Genomic DNA, 13,022 nt, shown 5'->3' with positions numbered 1-13,022 from the left:
GCCAGATTTCAGGTAGTTCTGAATGACGGTTATTCTATGATTTAGTTGTAATTTTGATATGGTTGTGGGATGAGGCAAGTACTGTGTTTACCTACCCGCCATCTTGACCAGAAGTCTATTCTTATCTTTCAATATTGTGTTGGTTATTTTTTTAGATTTTATTTATTCATTTTTAGAGAGAGACAAGAGAGAGAGAGAGAGAGAAAGAGAGAGAGAGAGAGAAGGGGGGAGCAGGAAGCATCAACTCCCATATGTCCCTTGACCAGGCAAGCCCAGGGTTTCGAACCAGTGACCTCAGTGTTCCAGGTCAACACTTTATCCACTGCACCACCGCAGTTCAGGCCTAGCTGTGTCTTTCTCATTTTCTTTTATTTTTTTTCAGGAATCTTTTTTTAAGGTTTTATTTATTGACTTTAGAAAGAGGAGTGAGAAAGAAAGGAGCAGGAAGCATCAACTCATAGCAGTTGCTTCCTGTATGTATTAATACTTTGACCAAGTGAGCCCAGGGTTTAGAACTGGTAACCTCAGCATTCCAGGTTGACACTTTATCCACTGCCCCGCCACAAGTTGTCTAAGTGTTGGCTATTTTTGTTTTTGTTTTTTTGCTTTTCCATATGAGCTTTTGAATAATTTTTTAATATCTACAAAGAAATTTACTTGGACTTTTGTTGGAATGGTTTGAATGTGTACATCAAATTGGGAGGAACTGATATCTTAACAATACTAGGTCTACTTATCTATAAACATGAAATATCTCTCCATTTATTTTGATTTTTGATTTCTTTCAATGGTGCTTTATAATTCGTGTAGTGTTTTATAGGTCTTGTGCATGTTTTGCTATATTTATACCTAAATATGTCATTTTTGGATATAGATGTAAATGTTATTGTGCTTTTTATTTCAAATTTCAATTTAATCACTGGTGTATAAATGAGAAATTGATTTTTATATGTTAAACATATATCCTAAAATCTTGTGATAACTGCTTATTAGTTCCATAAGTGTTTTGATTGATTCTTTGAAATTTGTACATAGATAATCTTATTATCTGAGAACAAAAGTAGTTTTATTCCTTTTATTCTAATCTGAGAAACTTTTATTTTCTTGTCTCATTCTATTAGTTGGGAATTCAAGTATGTCGATTAGGAGAGGTGAAAGTGGCCATCCTTGCCTAGTTCTTGATATCAGAGTGAAAATTTCGACTTTCTAACCATGAAGTATGATGTTGGCTAAAACTTTGTTTTTAGATGTTCTTTGTTAAGTTGAGGAAGTTACCCTGTTTAACATTTGCTGAGAATTTTTTTTTAATCATTAGTATGTGTTGAAATTTGTCAAATGCCTTTATGCATGTATTGATATAATCATGTGTGATCTTTTTCTTTACCTTGTTGATTAATACATTAATACATTTTCAAATGCTAAACAAGCTTTGTGTACTTGGATACATCCCACTTGGTTGTGATATATATTATTTATATTGTTAGAGTCAACTTGCCAATATTTTGTTGAGGATTTTTACATCTTGCTTTGTTATATATATTTATCGGTACTTTTACTTCAATGTCTTTATCCAGATTGGGTATTAAGATAATGTTGCAACCATCGAATGAGTTATGAATTATACTCTCTCATTTGTGGAGAGTTGGTATGATTTTTATTGAAATATTTGTTAAAATTAATCAGTGAAAATATCTGAGCCTTGCACTCTCTATTTTTGAAATTTATCAATTATTGATTCGATTTCTTTAATAGATATAGGCCTACTTAAATTATCTATTTCCTTTGTATAAATTTTGATACATAGTGTCCAGGGACTAATCCTTTTCAATGTGGTTATCAAATTTATGTGCATTGATTTGTTTGTATTAGTTTATTAGCTTTTTAATGTCCATACTGGCACCTCTTTCATTTCTGCTATTGATAATTTGTGTCCTCTCTCTTTTTTCTTGGTTAGCCAGGGTAGAGGCTTATCAGTTTTACTAACATTTCTAAAGAATCAACTTTTTTTATATGTGTGACAGAGACAGAAAGAGAGAGAGAGGAACAGATAGAGACAGACAGGCAGGAAGGGAGAGAAATGAGAAGCATCAACTCTTTGTTGTGTCTTCTTAGTTGTTCATTGATTACTTTCTCTTTTGTGCCTTGACTGGGGGGCTACAGCAGAAAGAGTGACCCTTTGCACATGCTAGCGACCTTGGGCTCAAGCCAGTGACCTTTAGGCTCAATCTAGCAACCATGCAGTTATGTCTATGATCCCCGGCTCAAGCCAGCTACTGTGCGCTCAAGCCAAATGAACCCGCGCTCAAGCCAGCGACCTCAAGGTTTCTCAAGGTTTCGAACCTGGGTCCTCTGCATCCCAGTCCAACACTCTATTCACTGTGCCACTGCCTGGTCAGGCAGAACCAACTTTTATTATAGTTTTATTTTAGATTCCTTTATTGATTTCTTACTTTCAATTTCACTGAACCCTGTTCTAATTTTTATTATTTCTTTCTTCTGTTCAATTGGATTTAACATGTACTTCTATTTTTAGTTTCCTAAGATGAAAGTTTAGCTTAGAAATGGTAGATCTTTAATCTTCACTAGTATATACATTCAAATGTATAAAAAAAAACCTGATCATTGCTTTTGTTGTATCCTGAAATTTTGAAAGTTGTACTTTTGTTTTGATTCACTTTAAAATATCACTTTAAATTTAACTTGCAAGTTATTTCACCCTTTTGTAATATAGAAGTGTGTTGTTTCATCTCTAAGTATTTTGAGAGCTTTCAGTTATTTTTTTCTATTATTGATTTCTAGTTTTATTCTATTGTGGTCTGAGAGCATACATTATATGATTTTTATTCTTATACATTTCTTAATGTGTGTTTTATGACCCAGAACATGGTCTGTCTTGATGTGTTCCATGTGAGTTTAAGAATTTATATTTTGCTGTTATTGGATGACGTAGTCTATAGATGTCAATTAAATCTAGCTGATTTATTATGGTATTCAGTTCAACTGTGTCCTTACTTTCTGCCTACTGTATCTGTCAGTTACTATTATATGTGTGTGGAAGTTTAACTATCACAGTAGATTCATCTATTTAATTATGAAGTTCTATCAATTTTTGCTTCACACATTTTGGATTTGGGGGTGGCTTACACAATAAACATTTATTTCTCATACTTTTGGAAGATGGAAAGTCTACACTTAAGACAAATATAAAAATATAAAGCAAATAATATAATAAAAACACACAAAGTAAATAATTATAAAGTATCATTAAACCATTTTTTATTATTCAAATTCATTTGGAGTGAGTCTCTATTAGATACTCTACTCAGAACTTTCTCTTTACAGATTCATTCCATTTTCTATCTGGAGGTGATTCATCTTTTTCATGGCATATTTAGTTTCCACTAGTGTCTTATTTGCCGTTAAAGAATTATTTTTGTCTTTAAATTCCGGCTTTCAGGTCCAACATTTCTAGTGCTTGTCTTGCCACAATGAACCACTGTATTTATAACAATAGACTCTTCTTGACCTAATCCAAACTTGAAGAGTCCTGTATGATATAACTTTTAAACCCTCTTCTGTCAGGTCAAACTATTTAAGAGCTACACTAGTCTGACTTGGTCCAATGGTCGAACCTAAATTTCTTAAGTAACTGAGAAGATAGGATGAATTTTATGCTTTCCATTAATAATAATTTTTATGCCTCATACATTTTGATATTTTTTTATTAGGGCATACACAGTAATGGTTATTACACCTCCTTTGATTTCACCCATTTATCATTTGTAGTGTGCATCTTCATCCTTGATAATTTACCTTACTCTGAAGTTTGCTTTGTCTGAAAACAATAAAACTTCTCCAACTTTATTTTGGAGGTGCTAATATAACAGATATTGTGTTATTAATTTCAAACTTCACTTGTTCATTGTTAGTATAAAAGAAAGCAAGTGTATTTGTTTATTAACCTTATTCTCTAAACTTGATAGAATGGCTTTTTAGTTCCAGGATTATTTTTTCTGGGTTTTTTTTTTTTCAGATTTTTCTACATAGACAATCATGTCATCTGTGAACAAAGACTATGTTATTTCTTCTTCCAATCTGTATTTCTCTTATTTTCTTTCTGGTCTTAATGCATTTGCTATGAATTCCAGTACAATGTTGTAAAGGAGTAGTAGGAAGGAATGTACTTGACTTTTTCCTGATCCTAATGGTAAAGCTTCTAGTTCCTAACCTTTAGTGAGATTTCAGTTAAAAGGTTTTTGTAGATGTTTTTATCGGGTCAAGGAAATTCTACCCTATTCCTAGTTTGTTGAGCCAATTTTACTCTTGCATGTGGATATTTAGTTGTCTTAGCATGGCTTGTGAACAGACAGGATTGTCAATAAATGGTCAGAATGTGAGTGAAAATGATGTGGGTATTTCTTGACCAAGAATTTTAAGAGATGTGTAGACTATTTCTACTCTTTTTTTTCCCCACTTTGCTAAATGGGCACAGGATGTGATTATGTCTCATGGTAGTGAGGCAATAAGTAAGTGATGGTTAGGTAATGAAAAACATAACAAAAGGTATTATGGGCTTTGATTAATTGTAAGTATTTGCTGGCATTGTAAAAATTCAGAATTTCTTCTTTCTGCAATTCTACTAACCTCACCTCACCAGTCCTTTTAAATCTAAAAATCCTCAAAGGTATTTTTTGTGTCCTGAATTTCAATGGCTTTCTTATGACCTTTCTAGGTGTTATTTCCCCACTAATCTTTACAGTTAAACTTAAATCTCTTTGACAGCTCCTTCTAATTTTTCTAAGCACTGCCCATATCTAGAGTCCTTATGACATCAGGGTGAGTACTAGTTCACATTTCAAAACCATGTTGGAAATGAGAATGTTTTCCTCTCTTTAAGTTGCCCTTTATAAATAAAATCTGCACAGCAGAGCATAACAGTTTATTTGAAAATAGAGCTTTCTGGGGTAACTTATGAATCTGCTTTTATTGTGACAGATATACAGTTGAGAGCATATACTGGAACAAAAATAGGAGTCCTAATCCCAGTGCTGCCACTAAGAAGAACTATGCTCCCCTAATGACAAGGCAGTCTTCCTGGGATGAAGTCATTTTGCCTAGTTCTGTTTCCAGAATAAATTCTCTTAAAAGCAGAATCCACCTCAAACGTGACCTGAAAATATTCTCAGGTCAGGCCTACCCAAAAGTTCTCCAGATGTGCATTATCTGAAGTAATAGACACAGGGTGAACTCTTCTGCAGAGGTTCTTCAGCCTCTACTGAAAGTTGGCATTTGTTGAACCAATTTTATCACAAGAACCCAACCTGGTCTGCTTGATCTAACTGCAAAGGACTTGGGTTCCTGTGTAAAACTCCAGAAACTTGGGGATTGAAGAACAGATACATTCTAAGAATTGATGGGGTTTAGCTCAACCTTGGACAAAAGGAAGATCCCAGAAAGAAAGTGTGTCTGAGGCACATGATGGAGAGAAGAGAGGCAAGTTAAACTAAGTGGGTGTAAACAGGTCCATGACTTTGATGACTGAGAGAGACAAGAGATCATTTGAGCTGCACAGACAAAGGATATTCTAGTGTGAAAGTCCACGTGCATGTATGTGAGAAGTGGGGCGGGGGCGTGAGTGCAAGCAGAGCTGTAGGTATGATGCAGCAGCACAGCTGCTTCTCTGTCCTGGGCTTAATGCTTGAGAGAATAGTTGGTTCTGAAATTGTTCCATAGGTCTTGAGCGTGTTGTTGGTAGTGCCCTCAGAAATGCTTGGGGGCAGGAGACAGGGAAACACAACAAACCTAGGACTCTGCCTTTATTAGCGTTCAAGGGTGGGGAGCCTAGGGTTTGACAGCTTCACTCTTTATTGGCTAATTTAAAGTATACGAGTAGTAAGTAGGGTGTGGGAAGGATAAAGTGGGGTCATTCAAGGGTTCAGTTATCTAGATTACTCAGGACTTTTTGAAAAAGACAACTTCATAGGTGGAAGTTGTCTAGTTCCTTATCCAGTAGTTGTGTCATACAGCTAGCAATGTCTTTACTGAGGATGGATGTCTTTTGAAATGGACACCTTAGCAATCAAAAGCTCAATGTCAGGTACTTACACTGTAATAAAAAGGCATAATGTCAGATACTTAGACTAAAGAAATTTAAATGTCAGAGGCTAGTCAGGTTTACACAGTTGCTAATAGAGACAATAGGGAGTGGAACAATGTCTGCTGCAATCATACTGAAATCCATTTTTAGGAAGAAGTAAATAGAATATTAGTTAGCACTCATACAGACATAAGTCACTAGCATTCTGTTTCAATCTTTTCTTTGCTCTCTGATTTTAAAGATGATACTTAACCTAACTGGTATATGTTGGAATCCATGGGAGTCCGAAAGACCAGAGTAACAGGCTTTATTGAAAGGAAGAAAGGAACCCTGCCAGCCACTTCTCCTGGGGGAGAAGAGCACTGGTTACAGACTAGGGGTGAGTTATATAGTGTTTGGGAGAGCCTGAGGGGATACTGAGGCAAAAGTCCTGCTTTGTCCGGAATGCTCCTCCTTGGGGAGCTTCGAGCATGTGGGTGTTGAATCAAAAGTCCTGGTGTGTCCGGAGCCCCTCCTTGGGGCGGCTTCTCAGCTTTTTGGAATTCCTCTGTCTCAGGGTCATTAGTCCAGTAAGGGTGAGGTCTGACAGATAAGCGGAACATCAAGAGGGCAGTTTGGAATTCACATATCTATCATTTTTCAACTCTGTGGTTACATATAAAAGAAAGGCAGTTATTAATTTTATAATATATGGTAAGGGTTAATGAGGAGAAAGAGGAGAAAAAATTGGAAAATTATTACTTCTTCTGGAGAGAACTCGAGAAGGGAATCTTGCCAAGCCAAGTCCTCATCCAGTTAAGGAGGTCGTCAATTTCCACGCTGTAAGGTCTGAACCAGGAATGTCTCCGAAAACCTGAGTGAGGAAGTAAAAAAAATTTTGCGAGGTAATAATTGTTAGTTGCTTGCTGCTAGTGCCAAGTGAACAGAGTGACATGGTGATACATGGTCTCCTGGATGAGCCTCATGAGATGTGCTGGACTGGTTTCCTTCAAGTGGGAGGACATGTGGAGATTTTAAAATACAGGAAACCTGTTGGTGTAAGATTTTTAGAAGGATTGAATATGTGTGGTAAAAAGGAAGAGGGTTTGGAGAACATTCAGGAGGGAACTTCTCTGGCTGAGGGGCGGCTTCTTCCTGCTGTCATCCCTACCTATTTGATATTTCCCTAGTGAAGTTACAAGATAGATTACTTACTCACATAGCTTAATATACAATTCTGTTTTTTAAGTTTTTCAGGATGGCAGAGAGTTGCCAGCAAAGAGGGGAGGAAGAGAGAAAGCAGACGGATGGACAGTGTGAGCAGCTGGATGGAAAGAAGGAAAGTCAGAATCTGCAGGAGGAGAGAAAGAGGTTAAAGTATTGGTGTGGCGCCACATGGTCAGAGGAGTCAAAAGGATTTAGAGCTCTGAGGAGAGAGGAGAGGACAAGGAGGAAAGAGGCACAGTCACAGTTTGTAAGGAAGGAGGAGGGGTCAGAGAGGAGACAGAACTGCAGTTTGTAAAGAGGGAAGAGAGGTCAGAGATGAGACAGGCACAGCTTCTAAGGAGGGGGGAGGGGACGAAGAACATAGTGGGGAAGGGAGAGGCCCCCGGCCAGCAGGGGAGGAGAAAGAGAGACTGGTGAAATGAGAAAACAGGATTTAGTGAAGGGAAGAGGCTTTCTGGAGGGAAGAGACTCCAGCAAAAAAGATTTGCTGATAGACTAGAGAGGGGTCCCGAGAGAGGGGTGCCCCGGGGGTCAGGCAGGAGAAGGAGAGAGTTTGGGAGTCCATGGAGAAGGAAAGATTAGGAGCAGAGGTTTTAGGTGAGGTTTCTTTGGCCAAAACCGGCCTGCGTGTAGAACAGAAAGTACAGAAATTAAGGACAGGAGAGAAGAGAGAAGAAAGCCTGCACATAAGGAATTTCTAATGCCCTCCCCATCCGGTGGCAGAAATTGTCAAGATCTTTTAGGATATTGTAATCTAATGTCCCGTTTTCAGGCCAATGGGAGTCATTGTCTAGTCTGTACTGAGGCCATGCCGTGTTAGAGAAGAAGATTAATTTCTTCAGTTTGAGGTCTGAGAGACCGAGTTTGGTGAGGATTTTTATGAGACATCCTAGAGATGTCTGGTCGGAAGGCTTAGACTCTGAAGAGCCCATAGTGGAGACAGGTGAGCAAGAGGGGGCGTCCCCGCCTTTTGTCACTGTCCCAAGAGGAGAGAATCTCCGTGTTGTGAAGTCGTCCCTGATAGAGGTCGTCACCACCTGTCAAGGAGCTCCGAGGACGAGAAGTCTGAGAGAGTGGAGAGGTTTGGCTAGGCGCCTAGTCTTCCGTGCAGTCCACTGAGACTGAAAGTCAAACCCCTCAAAACGTGAGGCATGTCAGAGAAAACTGTCCGACCAGAAAGGGATGTTTTTAGAGAGAAATTTAGAGGCCAACCGGGGAAGGGGAAGGGAGAAACTCCTTACCTTCTGGTCCAGCAGGGGTTCAGGACAGGGTTAGACTGCCGGCCAATCAACCCACAATTACACGTCCAAACAGAATCAGGGAGTAAGCCTAGGATGAGCTGCCGCTGCCCATTGCTTCCCTGGTTGTAAGTTTGGACCACAAAGAGGGATCGTCCAGGCAGTTAGTACCCTGTCCCGGGTTTCGGCACCAAATGTTGGAATCCATGGGAGTCCGAAAGACCAGAGTAACAGACTTTATTGAAAGGAAGAAAGGAACCCTGCCAGCCACTTCTCCTGGGGGAGAAGAGCACCGGTTACAGACTAGGGGCGAGTTATATAGTGTTTGGGAGAGCCTGAGGGGATACTGAGGCAAAAGTCCTGGTATGTCCGGAATGCTCCTCCTTGGGGGGCTTCGAGCATGTGGGTGTTGAATCAAAAGTCCTGGTGTGTCCGGAGCCCCTCCTTGGGGCGGCTTCTCAGCTTTTTGGAATTCCTCTGTCTCAGGGTCATTAGTCCAGTAAGGGTGAGGTCTGACAGATAAGCGGAACATCAAGAGGGCAGTTTGGAATTCACGTATCTATCAGTATATACACCTAAAGAGCTTAAAATAGGACTTTTCTCAATTCAATAAATATTAATTGGCATATAGTGCCTGGTCTATGAATTAATTGATAACAAACTGCACAAGAGATAATTTGAAGTCTCACAGTAAAGTCAGCTTTTTGCATATCTACTCCTCTGCCAGTAATTATCTTGGATTTTCCAGTACCTCAAAAATTACCAGATAGATACCTTATGCTGATATAACTGTAAACTTTTTGTTGAGAAATTAAATAAAATAGAAACCACAGTGAATGTAAACTCCAGAACAACTGGAATTTCATTTTGTTTTGTTTACAGAGAATCCCCAGTGCCAAGAGCAAAGTATGTACTCAATATATACTTGTTGCCTGACCAGGTAGTGGCAGTATATAGCGTCAGATTGGGATGTGGAGGACCCAGGTTTGAAATCCCGAGGTCGCCTGCTTGAGTGCAGGCTCATTTGGTTTGAGCAAGGCTCACCAGCTTGAGCTCAAGGTTACTGGCTTGAGCAAGGGGTCACTCAGTCTGCTGTAGCCCTCCAGTCAAGGCACATATGAGAAAGCAATCAATGAACAACTAAAGTGCTGCAATGAATAATTGATGCTTCTCATCTCTCTCCCTTCCTGTCTGTCCCTATCTGTCCCTCTCTCTGAGTCTCTGTCTCTATAAAAAACAAACAAACACAGCCATATATTTTTTGAATGAATGAAAAACACAAGTAACTTTAAGAAAGAGAAGGAGTTCAGGTAGCCAGAGATTCTCTCTCACACACACACACACACACACACACACCAGCAGTGCTCATGTCACTGGAAAGGGACCTGCCTGGAAACATGTGCTTTTGAGAGGATATTTATTAAAGCTGGGGAAAGTGAAACAAAGAAAGGGCTTAAGATAGAAGAGGCAAGATCAGAACAACAGAAGTGAACCTAGGTGGAGCTGGCTTTTTTTGGCTCACTGAAAAGTTAAACAAAAGGAGGTCCCTCAAAAACAGATTAAGGGGGTTATCCAAGGGCGAGCTGCTGTTGCTTGCTGCTCCCTGGTTTCGAGCCTTCTGGGAACCCTTAGAACTTTAGAGAAAGAAAACCAAGATACACACCTGAGGAAAGAAAGTGGGAAAAGGCACAGGCATGCTCTAGGGAGAGTACATACTGGGCTCTTTTTCTTAACGGTTTTTATCTGTTTCCTAAAGGCATAAGTTTTAGGGGAGATCTCCAGGGAGGATCTCAGTAGAATATCCATCAACTTTCCAAGTGTGCCTTTAATATGCTGATCCGTCAAAATGAGCATATAAAGAGGTCAGCCTCATTCTCTGGTCAGTTTCAACTTCAAACAGTGTCACTGAAGAAGGATCAAGACCAAGGCCGATCTGTCCCAGCACAGTCTGGAATGTGTAAACTATTTGCTCCTAAGTGCCCTCGATTACGGGAGATAAGATCTTGTGATTTATTATCTGACTGTAAATTGCTTGGCCAGTTAATTATCTTGATTCAGTTTCCCCATTCTACTTGCCAAGGAATTTTCCTAGCCTCTTACCAACCTGCCTCACTCAAACTTCCTTCTTCAAGCCTAGTATTCACCCACCCAAGAAAGTATAATGTGGAATAAAGAAAAAAAATCTGCAGTTTAGTTAAAGTCATTTAAACTGCACAGTAAAAGTGGCTGTCCTCTGATAACTGACATACATTGTCTCCAGATATATACAATCATCTCCAGGTGTTTTTTATTTTTCTTTTTTGCTATTACCTAAACATTGCACAGTTTTAATAAATCTCAAAACAAAAGCTGCTGCAAAGTTTCATGGTTATAATATGCTTCTCTTTTCATCCTGAGAAACATCAATATCTTAAGCAAATAGGAACTTTCTCCAACATGCACCTCAAAAACCCTTGCTGCCCTGGCCAGTTGGCTCAGTAGTAGAGCTTCGGCCTGGCATGCAGGAGTCCTGGGTTCAATTCTCGGCCAGGGCACACAGGAGAAGCGCCCATCTGCTTCTCCACCCCTCCCCATCTCCTTCCTCTCTGTCTCTCTCTTCCCCTCCCACAGCCAAGGCTCCATTGGAGCAAAGTTGCCCCAGGCACTGAGGATGGCTCCATGGCCTCTGCCTCAGGCGCTAGAATGGCCCTGGTTGCAACAGAGCAATGCTCCAGATGGGCAGAGCATCATCACCCCGTTGGTGGGCATGCCGGGTGAATCCCGGTCGGGCACATGCCGGAGTCTGTCTGACTGCCTCCGTGTTTCCAACTTCAGAAAAATACAAAAAAAATAAACCAAAAACACCCTTGCAAAGATATCTGTTCTATAGAAAACACAGAGATGGCGATTGCTGGAGAGGGAGGTTATAGTGGTGAGAAATGAGCTCCAAAATTCATCCTCCCAGGGCTAAAATCCAAAAAAATAAAGTCAAGGGGAATGGACTTTATCGGGATGCTCAGTGAATGTGGTTCGTATTGTAGCTGCATCAAATTACCACAGCCTTGGAGGCTTAAATAATGAAAATTTATTATCTTAAAATTACAGAGGTTGGAATTTTAAAATTGTATATATCTGGAGACAATGTATGTCAGTTATCAGAGGACAGCCACTTTTACTGTGCAGTTTAAATGACTTTAACTAAATTGCAGATTTTTTTTCTTTATTCCAATGAGACAAATTACAAAATGTCTCACTGGCCTAAAATAAAGGTTATGTCAGAGCTTGATTTCTTTAAGGGGTTATAGGGAAAATCTGTTTCTTATTCCAGGTTCTGGGGACCCCTGGCTTCCTTTCATTTTCAAAACCAGCCATGGCCTGTCCTGTCTTTCTCATGCTACTTCACTGTGACATTTACCCTTCTACCTGGCTCTTCCACATTTAAAGCACCATACCTTTGTGATTCCATTGGTCAGGATAATCTGGCATATTCTTAAACCTTGAACTTCAGCAGATTAACAATCTTAATTCCATCAACAACTTTAGTTTTCCTGTGCCATGTAATATCACATATTTACAGGTTCTGGAGAACTAGACGTGGACATCTTTAGGGGACCTTCCTTCAACCTGCCACAGTGAAGGATGCCTTTAATTCGGTTTTAAAAAGGGGTATAGTGCCAGCAGCGTTGTGCTCAAACACAGCTGTGCTTAACCACTATTACTCTGTTTGCCCATGGCACAGAAAGTAGGAGCTCAAGACTAGAAGAAGGATATAGAGGTGAAGGATTCAAGAAATGCCAGGTTTCTGTCTTAGAAAGTGGGTGCACGCTTGAGCTTTCTCCAATGAATTTACCAAAGAATGACTAGGCAAACTAGACAGGTGTGTATGGGAAGTGGCTGAGATCCAAGCTGGTAAACCCCTGCCACATTTCCACAAGGCCAAAGATCGTGAGAGCTTGGATGTGATGGCAAGAGAAGACTTGACAGACAGTATGGAGGACAAGCAGCCAGGACCTGCCCTATCTGGTGCTGGACACTTGGCTGTGGGGCAACAGACAGCGAGGATTGCATGACCAGTGTGGGTCCGGACAGAAAGGATCTCTGGGGAACTGTGGGGACCGCAAAATGACAATATGTGTAACCATTTCAAACGAGGGGGGAGCAGTGTGGCAGAATGAGTGACTCTGGGCAGAGCAGTGGACTGTTTCCTAGGGTCAGCGGTCTAGGTCTGCCCTCCTGTAGAAGAGGGACAAATGGTGAGGCCCCCATGGCAGCCCCTTCCCACCTTCCTCCCCTCCCTCGCACCTTGAACAATAAAAGAGAACCTTGGGGGTCACCCCAGTTCACCTAAGGCGGTGTGGTCTGGCCTTGGGTCGCCTTCCCCCGCCCCAGCCCCAGCCCCAGCCCGCAGAGCTCACAGCCCCTCTCTTATCTGAGTCCAAGAAAGATGGCAGGTGGGATGGGGGCGGGGATGGGCAGACAGAGCAGTCTGGGGGATTCACAGC

This window comes from Saccopteryx leptura, chromosome X, assembly GCF_036850995.1.
Source record: "Saccopteryx leptura isolate mSacLep1 chromosome X, mSacLep1_pri_phased_curated, whole genome shotgun sequence".
NCBI lineage: Eukaryota > Metazoa > Chordata > Mammalia > Chiroptera > Emballonuridae > Saccopteryx > Saccopteryx leptura.
The sequence above is the reverse complement of the archived record's forward strand: the minus strand, read 5'-3'. Positions refer to the sequence as shown.